The sequence below is a fragment of the Temnothorax nylanderi genome, unplaced genomic scaffold, assembly GCF_030848795.1.
Source record: "Temnothorax nylanderi isolate EJ_2023f unplaced genomic scaffold, tnyl_v1.0 TNYL_tig0495_pilon, whole genome shotgun sequence".
In the NCBI taxonomy this organism is placed as follows: domain Eukaryota; kingdom Metazoa; phylum Arthropoda; class Insecta; order Hymenoptera; family Formicidae; genus Temnothorax; species Temnothorax nylanderi.
Genome location: NW_027249557.1, coordinates 90,614 through 100,152, shown reverse-complemented (window position 1 = coordinate 100,152; position 9,539 = coordinate 90,614). Strand labels below are relative to the sequence as shown.

Here is a 9,539-nt window from a genome sequence, read left to right as displayed (position 1 = left end):
TGCATCGGACGATCGATCAAACTGGGCGGAGAGGTTAACGCTATCTCCGCCCAGTTTCTCGTCTTGTCAAAAATCTAATAATGGTATCATAATAAAAATACACATGGATGTATTTGGCATTTGACGCTTTTAAATTTGCGTTGGAAAAATTGTTATATTTGGCAAAAATAATAGGTGGGAGTGGGGTTAAATTAAAAAATGTGACAAATTTGAAAAATCTGATTACGCCATTGTAAAGAGCACAAAAAGCCATAAACCTTTTGTACCAAACTTTTTTTCATACGCCTTATATTTTCGAAGATATTCGCTAAAAACTATAAAATCCGTTATTTTTTAGGGGTTGTTTCAACCCCTAAACGTCGAGATAACCAGCAAAAAAAACCCGTGTCTAATGTTTTTTGATGCTCGACAACATATCCAAAGCGCATCCAAATCGGTCGTTATTTTTTAGGGGATGTTTCAACCCCTAAACGTCGAGATAAGCAGCAAAAAAAAACCCGTGTCTAATGTTTTTTGATGCTCGACAACATATCCAAAGCGCATCCGAATCGGTCGTTATTTTTTAGGGGTTTTTTCAACCCCTAAACGTCGAGATACGCCGCAAAAAAAAAATATGAGTCTGTTTTTTTTTTATGCTCAACAACATATCCAAAGCGCATCCAAATCGGGTAGGGACACTTCCGACCGTTCCCTTGTGAGTTGTTACTTGAAGTCTCTATATTATGTTGAGTGGTAGTGTTGTGATCGGTTACGTTAGTGTGTTACACGAATACTTCAAACTAGTGTGTGTTTTAGATACTGGTGTGTATTTTTTATTCACGTAAATGATCACAATACCACTCAACATAACTCAACTAAAGATTTCAAATAACAACTTATTGAAACGCAAAATTTTCTATGGCGCCAGATTTAAAAGAAAAATATTAGGATGCATTACTTTTCATATCGACCCTCGTATTTTTCACTTTCAGTACACATATATATGTCACGATTACACGATGGTGCTGTCCCGACATTGTTTAATAACACTGACGAAATTGTTATCTCAAATACTGTCCCGACATTGTTTAATGACACTGATAAAACTGTTATCTCAAAACGAACAGAGAACAGTGACGCAGAAAATAAAGTCATTGATACTTTTACGGACAATTTGTCTGTTGTGGAAAGTATGTTCATATATACATATGTATATATAATAATGGATAGTGATTTTTAAAAATAAATAGGTATATAAATATACCCGACTGGAAATTGGCCCGACATATCATAAGGACCTGACCGGGTATTCTTAAGGCATGCCTTACTAAGGCCAACCCGATTAGGTCCTTATTATTACTCAATGAGGCTAATTATAACACGGTTGAAAGTAAGTTTAATCAAGTATTCTGATCAGGTCTTTATGAGGACCCTGAATACATGCCTTATCGGAAAATATTAATTACAAATCCCGAATTTTATAAGGTTACATAAACAGGCCCCGATTAGGACATGTTAGTCTTGTTCTATCAGAAGTTTGATATGGAAATTGGCCCGACATATCATAAGGACCTGACCGGGTATTCTTAAGGCATGCCTTACTAAGGCCAACCCGATTAGGTCCTTATTATTACTCAATCGGGCTAATTATAACACGGTTGAAAGTAAGTTTAATCAAGTATTCTGATCAGGTCTTTATGAGGACCCTGTATACATGCCTTATCGGAAAATAGTAATTACAAATGCCGAATTTTATAGGGTTACATAAACAGGCCCCGATTAGGACATGTTAGTCTTGTTCTATCAGAAGTTTGATAGAGTTATATAATTAGGTCCTGATCGAGATAATGTACATGTGCTTAATCGAATAAAAGTTGTACCTATAATGTATATAAAAGTTTAGTGAAGCTAATACATCATCAATTAAGTCCTTCATTAGCTATTCAGTCTTATATCCAGGCAAACGTCGTCAGACGGTCATTTTGATAACTCGAGCGGGTAAACAGTACGTATACCTATTAATATAATATAATCGGGTCCTTATAGGGATTATTTATATTTGCCTGTTAAAATTTTTTTTCTTGATATAATACTCAATTTTTTAAAAATAATATAATAATATTCTATTATTACTAAATATTATTATTAGGATTTTTATAATTCTCAATAATTATAATTATATTAAAATTTTTTTATTTTAATAATTTAATAGTGGAAAATGCAATAGGATACACGCACATCTGGTTCACTGTAAAAGTTAAAATTAATAGGCGAATTTTGATAAAAAATTAATTTTTAATAATTACCAATGAAGTGATCTAGGGCCAATATGATTTACAATTAAACTTAAAGTGAAAATTGCCAATGCGGTTCGGGCTAAATCTAGGATCTAAGTAGCCTAATGATATATCTGTGTGAATTTTTGTATACTGTTTTCAGCTCGTGTTGCGCGCCGATTAATAATTAATTATTAAAAATGCACAATTTTGAATATCCTTGAAAACGCTCCTCTGATGCTATCTGCCAGACATAATGTCAAACTTCACACAGTTAACTGTACTGCCAGAGTGCGTACACATTATTCAAAGGATTTTGACAGTTTTAACAGTTAAGGTTACAATTACGGTGATTTATTACAATTACGGTGGTTTATTTACAATTACGGTGGTTTATTTATTACGGTGGCTTATTCATTAACATGGATTTGTTTGATAGAAGATTGGCAAGAAAACGTGCAGCAACACGTTTAAGAGTGCAAAAATATCGCGTACTTGGAAAAAGAAATCGAAACGAAAATTCTTCTGTAGAAAATAGCATAAGTAATAGTCTATCAGTGCCGTCTGAAATAGATAATGAAGAACAAAACTATTTTAACATGCAGTCATCAATTAATGTACAAAACAGTCTTCATTTGGAAAACGAAACACATAATTCAGATGATAATGCTACTAGCGAAGACAATAATGCTTTGGATATATCAGAAGATGAACCTGCAGATATTGCTTCTCTCTCTTCGATTTCATCAGACTCATCAATGAATAATGAAGTAATACTGAATAACACTATAAATGATCTTCGAGAATGGGCATTTCAATTTCCACCACTTGCCCATTCTCGCTTGGATGGTTTATTAAATATATTACGACCCATCATACCTCAATTGCCCAAAAGTTCAAAAACATTTTTACAGACTACATGTGAGAGTTATAAGATTGAGAAACTTGATGAACATGATGATGGCCTATTTGTGTATTTTGGTTTAACTTCACATCTTATAAAGTGTCTTAATCCTGATTTACATTTAAATAGTATACAGTTAATTATAAATGTAGATGGTTTACCACTATTTAAGTCTAGTTCAACGAGTTTTTGGCCAATTTTATGCAAAATTTTTCACCAACCTGACATTTATAAACCATTCCCAGTGGCAATATATTGTGGGCTTCACAAACCAGGAAATGTCGAAAAATATTTTGAAAAGTTTATTGAGGAAATAAACCTGCTCCAAACTGAAGGATTAAATGTAAATGATCGGTTCTTTCAAGTTTCTATTAAAGCTTTTATTTGTGATAGGCCAGCTCGTTCATTTGTCAAATGTATAAAAAATCATAATGGATTTTGGGCATGTGAGCGTTGTTTTGTACGTGGCGAACGATATAAAAATCGAACCATTTACCCAGTTGGTAATTATGAATTAAGAACGGATCGTTCCTTCAGAGAGCAAACAAATGACGAACATCATAGAGGAATATCTCCTTTAATTAATATTGAACCGCCAATAGACATGATTAACAGCTTTCCACTTGATGCAATGCATCTCCTCTATTTAGGAGTAATGAAAAAACTGTTGGAGTGCTGGCTCGAGGGTACGGAAGATAAAAATATATTAAAAAATTATCATACGGTTCAAAAGCACGATTATCATCTTTAATGACGAAAATTCAGCGATGCATCCCTGAAGAGTTCCAAAGAACAACTCGATCCCTTTCTGATTTTAAGAAATTTAAAGCTACCGAATTTCAGTTTCTCCTATTATATATTGGGCCAATTATTTTTAAAAAAATTTTACCAAAAGATATTTATAAGCATTTTATGCTTCTTCACACAGCTATTCGAATTTTGTCGGGAAAAGACACAGCGTTAAAATACTATACGCATGCACGAGACTTATTAAAAAAATTTGTACATCTTATACCAAACTTTTATGGAAATGAATTTTTAATCGGCAACGTTCATAATCTGCTGCACATTGCTGATGATGTATCATTCATGCAATGTCCTCTCTCAGATATTACATCATTTCCGTTCGAAAATGCATTAGGAAAAATGAAGAAATTATTGCGTAATGGCAATAAGCCATTATCACAAATATGCCGTCGTTATAATGAAATATCTTGTGTTCATGAAGCACAACCAAAGATATCGCCTCCAATTGTAATTCTAAAAAAATTAAACTGTGAACATTTAGGAAAAATAAATATAAAAAAATTACGATATAAAGATGTGCTAATAACAACAAGATCACCTAATAATACAGTTTTACTCTCTAATGGTGAAATAATACAAATTAATAATATCTATCTTCCTGAGAACCGATCTCAGTTAAAATACATAGAAATTTGTGGTGATATTTTAAAGAAAAAAAAATCTATGTATAATTATCCATGTGATTCGGAAGATGTGCTAGCCTGGACTGTAACTAAGAGAAACAGTAAAACTGTTACATGTAAAATGAATAAGATTCAGAAAAAAATGCTAACTATAAATCTCAGTGAATTTGAAAAAGAAAAAATATATGTATTAGGACTACTGCATATGTAACAAAGTATAATGATATAATTATAATATAATGATGAAGAGAAGTTGGCGCAGTTGGCACGGGCGTTTGTTTTATCTACGTAGCAACTAAATATTATTTGCGAGAAAGTTCACGTTATCTTCTTGTCGTTATCTTCTCGTATTCTTTGGTTTTCAGGGTAAGTGTTGGTTAAAATTTAAAATTACTTATATTACTTATCTATTCTAATAAAAATTCGCGAGTTACATAAAAATATTTTTTGATCATTGTAGATGAGTAATGAATATAAATATAGGCTTGTTGAATTTGAAAAAACAAAAAATAAAGTTAAAAGTGTAGATATAGTGCCAAATGAATGGATAATATGGGATGAGGAAAAAGATGACTTAATGTGCTATTTTATGCCACCGCCTTATAGCAAAGAAAAATTAATAAAATTACGAAACCTTATAAAAACTTGTCAGCGACCAGATTACTCATGGCCAAAGTACGTCGTACAATCACGTGGAAAAGCAAGTAAGTTACGTTCTCAGAAATATTACTTCAAAAATATTATACATATGTGTGTGTGTGTGTGTGTGTGTGTGTGTGTGTGTGTGTGTGTGTGTGCGTGCGTGCGTGCGTGCGTGTGTGTGTGTGTGTGTGTGTGTGTGTGTGTGTGTGTGTGTGTGTGTGTGTGTGTGTGTGTGTGTGTGTGTACACATGTATATATACTTACAATTTTTTAAGGTATTTTTCATTTAATTTCAATTCTTCATCAAATTGCTCCATGCTATTACATGACAATTTAATTAAAATAATACTCAAATAAAATAATAAATAATAAATTAAATAATATTCTAAAAACGCTATTTAACACTCTAGGAACATATACTGAGGCGGAAGAAAAATTAAAAAAATTAAACGTTCAACAATACGCGTTTACAACAGACAGTGAGTTGGATGCTGCGACAAAATCAAAACATGATTTAGAAGAGTTAAAAATGAGAGAAACTCAAAATAAAAAAGGATTATCCACGCAAGAAATTTTTAACTCTGCGCAGATTAATTTAAAAAAAAAAATTCATGATGAATCTTTTCGTAAGTAATAATAACAATTTTTTGGTTTTTTTTGGCTTTTTGGTTTTTTTGGTTTTAAATTTTTTGGTCTTTTGGGTTCTTTATTATTTTCGTTAATATCGGTATATTTAATTCTGAAAATATTTATTTTATAGAAAAAAAAAATAAAAAATCAAGTATTGACGGAAAACTACCAGTATCTTCTTCTTCATCAGACGATTTAGAGATACCCTGTAGTATTCCTCAAAAATCAAATAAAAATCAATATTCAGCAAAAAAATCACCACCACCTTCTAAAAACATAAATTAAAAGAAAAAAATTACGAGCATGAAGGTAAATATAACTAATTGTGAAATATGATTGATAATTTGTGTACTTATATTTTGGAAATATACTTCTTCATGACCTTTCAGAAACTTTTGCCGAAACAGACGTGCAGAGACATTCAGAGACATGCAGTACTTCTCAAAAATCAAATAAAAAATATCATTACTCAACAAAAAGATCATTGTCACCTTCTAAAAAACATACAGAAAGTAATTACGAGTATGAAGGTAAATATAATTTACTAATAATAAATAAATAAATAGAAAATAACTAACAAATAATAAATAAATAAATAAATAAATTATAAATAAAAATTAATAAATAAATTATAAATAAATAATATAAATAAATAATATAAATAAATAATATAAATAAATAATTAACATTTGCTTCGCCAGCGAAAATTATGGTAGATTTGCTCATATATGAACTTATCAAATACTTGAAGCAAGTAATATTAACTTGTAGGTAGTATATATTTTTCTGTGTGCAGGAATCCTTGGTCGAAACGCGGTGGCGATTCGTCACGACGAGTATAATCGTTGCCACGATTATAATCATTGCCAGTATATAGTCAATTAAAAATTCTTAATTGTGTTAATTATTCGTTGGCGAAGCAAATGTTACTTATTTGGTTTGAATATACACCTTGACTGAAAAGCGGTGTTCCATCTTATATTGTTTGTCATCTTAATACATTGTTATTGCGATAAATATTACCACATGCCTCGGTGGTCGAATTGGTACGACGCCCGCACGGAATGAGGGAGGTTCCAGGTTCGAACCCTGGCTGAGGTAATATTTTTCGCAATGAATTTAATTATTTAATTAAGACGCTTATATATATTATAAGCATCTAAAATTACATCAATTTAAATGACCAGGAATCCTTGGTCGAAACGCGGTGGCGATTCATCACGACGAGTATAATCGTTGCCACGATTATAATCATTGCCAGTATATAGTCAATTAAAAATTCTTAATTGTATAAATAAATAATATAAATAATTAATAATTAATAATTAATAAAAAAAATTTAATAATGTACTTATATTTGGGAAATGCTTTTTCCAGAACTTTCAGAAACTTTTGCCGAAAGAACGGAAGAACAATTAAAAGAATTAAAAAACGAATTAACTCTTGTTCAAAAATCAATTTTAAAACTTACAGTGGATGTGGAAAATATTTTATCAATATTACAAAATCAAGTGAAAGTTCAATCAAGAATTTCATCAGAAGACGAAGAAAATGATGATGATTTAATTAAATTGCCATGTGATAGCATAGAGCAATTTGAAAAATTTAATGAAAAATTAAAATCAAATAAAAAATACCAAAAAAAAATTGTAAGTATATATACATATATATGTATACATATATGTATATACTAGATATATAGTATAATTTATATATTGTATAGATTATATACATCTATGCACACAATTCACATACACTATTGTATGATTTTTGTGGCGATCTCTCTCTCTCTCTCTCTCTCTCTCTCTCTCTCTCTCTCTCTCTCTCTCTCTCTCTCTCTCTCTCTCGTGGCAAACCACCGAGAGTATCTTGCCATGAGAACCCCTTCTATATTTGCCGATCGGAACCGCGTTAAACTGTAGGTCTCATTTTTCAGATCTATCTTATAAAACGTTCCATCGATGAACGTCGTGCATTAGCCCGTAATATTGGCACTATTATGCGACAATACATGTGCCAAAATGTTGCGCAAAATTTCACTGCCGTCAAACAAGTCCCTGGAAAAAGTATATTTAAAGGGACAGACTTTTATAAATGCATAGAAGGTGTTTATTAGAATTACAATTTTTTTAAATGTGAAAATTAAAAATTGTTTCATATTATAATTAAATATTTTGTTTTATCTTTATATTCTAGCTGCTGTATCAACAAGATTTAAAAAGGATAATAATCCGTTAACTGAGAGGCAATTTAAGCAAGCGATTCAGGCAGTATTAAATAATGTAAAAGACTGGAACGGAAAACGGACGAAACGTCGGGAGAACGCCAAAGATGCTACTGCTACACCCGAGCGTAACACTGCTACGCCCGAGCATAACACTGCTATGCCCGAGCGTAACAGTGCTGAAGAAGATTATACAGATTATACTGATGAGTGATTATTTTATTATTTATTTTAAATATTTAAATATTAATATTTAAAATAAATAATAAAATAATCACTGCATACACACGACGCGTGTACGCATCCTGGAAGCTCATACGTAGTTAACGCGCGGTCGGAGTCGACAGAATTACAAGACAGTAGATATACATCCAAAAAATGCTATGTTAGACTACGGCTACACTGATATCGTTTAGTGTGAAACATCACGCGGACTGGACCTCATTGTATACCTTGTGCGGTCGTCTCGTTCTACATTATATATCCGTATTATTCTTTTTTTTTATCCTGGGCTCAAGCACACCTATTTTAGGTACAAACCGTGATAACCGGAGTCTGATTATGCGGAATAGGAAAGACATTCTCGTGCTTGAGTGAAATATTAAAACTGCGTGTAGCATTAGATAGACGGTTAATTATAAAGATACGGTAGCTGTCGCTCGTGGAAGGTGTATAAGCCTCTCCAAGCTGCTCACTGCAGTCGTATTATAAGGCCACCAGCGAGAAATCATGTGAAGCTGTTTTTCCATATTGAAATAAATTAGATTTTCCACATGCTTTCGCTTGCTCGACAGATTAATATAAGATACATAATTTGATATAATATACAATAAATTATACAATAATATATTTTATATATTATATATAATATATAATATTATATATAACTTAATATATAATTATTATATAATACATATATAATAATTATATATTCTCCCGACTGCTGCCAACCTTCGGTTGGCGAAGACGAGGGAGTATGCGTTTCACTGGGGTCGAACCTTTGTTACCTTAGTTCTCGATAACTACAACATACTATGATATGTGCTTCCGTATATAAGTTTCTTATTGTTCAAGCAAGGTTTATAGCTTATAATTATCATTAATCGTTGTGTTAAATAAAAAGCGAAAAAACGATATATTACATTTATACGTTCTCTTATTGGCTATCGACTGAGTTACAGAGGAAATTGATTAACCAATGACATGCATCCGCGTGGGGAATTTTAGTGATTCCAGTTACATACAAAAAAAATTTAAAAACAAAAATTTATACAAAAATAAATTTAACTAAAAACAAGTTTAAAAAGTTTAAAATAATAATTTTAAAAAATTTAAAAACAAAAACTTTACCAACAAAAACAGGTTTAAAAAGTTTAAAATAATAAAAAAAATTTAAAAACAAAAACTTATACAAAAATAAATTTAACCAAAAACAGGTTTAAAAAGTTTAAATA

General features: G+C 31.2%; 2 long non-coding RNA genes across 4 annotated transcripts; both read left to right on the top strand.

Moving 5' to 3' along the window:
• The first annotated feature begins 1,503 nt into the window (after window positions 1-1,503).
• On the top strand, window positions 1,504-8,422 carry LOC139783384 (uncharacterized). Of its 3 annotated transcripts, none has more exons than XR_011721246.1 (4): window positions 1,504-1,984; window positions 2,419-5,293; window positions 7,798-7,966; window positions 8,058-8,422. It is a non-coding gene; the product is annotated as an uncharacterized lncRNA (long non-coding RNA). The 3 variants fall into 3 exon arrangements; XR_011721245.1 differs by having other exon boundaries at window positions 1,506-4,955; window positions 5,050-5,293; window positions 8,058-8,354; XR_011721244.1 differs by having other exon boundaries at window positions 1,506-5,293; window positions 8,058-8,354.
• LOC139783385 (uncharacterized) lies at window positions 5,305-6,097 on the top strand. The gene is made up of 2 exons (XR_011721247.1): window positions 5,305-5,857; window positions 5,992-6,097. It is a non-coding gene; the product is annotated as an uncharacterized lncRNA (long non-coding RNA).
• Window positions 8,423-9,539: the final 1,117 nt, after the last annotated feature.